The following is a 682-nucleotide window of genomic DNA, read 5'->3' on the forward strand; positions in this document are numbered from 1 at the left end:
AAGAAAAAGAAAGAAAGAAAGAAAGAAAGAAAGAAAGAAAGAAAGAAAGAAAGAAAGAAAGAAAGAAAAAAAAAAGAGAAAGAAGAAAGAAAGAAAGAAAGAAAGAAAGAAAGAAAGAAAGAAAGAAAGAAAGAAAGAAATTCTAAAGAGATTGTTCCATGTTTTAATCCCAGTGGATATACCAAATGATGAAGACACTTACCTTGGCTCCATGCCTGTCTCTCCAGAATTTTCACTTGAGATCCAAACACCAGCAAAAATACTCACAATAAATTCACCAAGAAGGCAAGAACTCCCTGGGTTCTGGCCACAGTTTGGCACCACTTACTAAGGACTCTGGCAGTGGGCCCCCATCTCCTGCAAGATGTTACAGCACATGGCAAAAAGAAAGAGCAAGAAACATATAGCAATGCTACACATGTCTGGAATGACCAGTTGTTAGACGAAAGCAAAAGGCCACCAGGCAGGTAGAATCTTTGTATTTATTGATCACATTTACATTGAGGAAAATGGCGAGAGGATTTTTGGAGGACTCAGAGGGCGGCAGTGATCTTAAATGAATGTAGACCTTTTGTTGATAAGGACAGTGGGGACAGGTGGCAGGTAAACAAAGGGTTTGTTCTTTTCACACGATGAAACCTTTTTTTTTTAATTACTACTCAGTTCTCAAGAATTCAGAATG

Source organism: Octodon degus, unplaced genomic scaffold (assembly GCF_000260255.1).
Source record: "Octodon degus isolate 3935 unplaced genomic scaffold, OctDeg1.0 scaffold00068, whole genome shotgun sequence".
In the NCBI taxonomy this organism is placed as follows: domain Eukaryota; kingdom Metazoa; phylum Chordata; class Mammalia; order Rodentia; family Octodontidae; genus Octodon; species Octodon degus.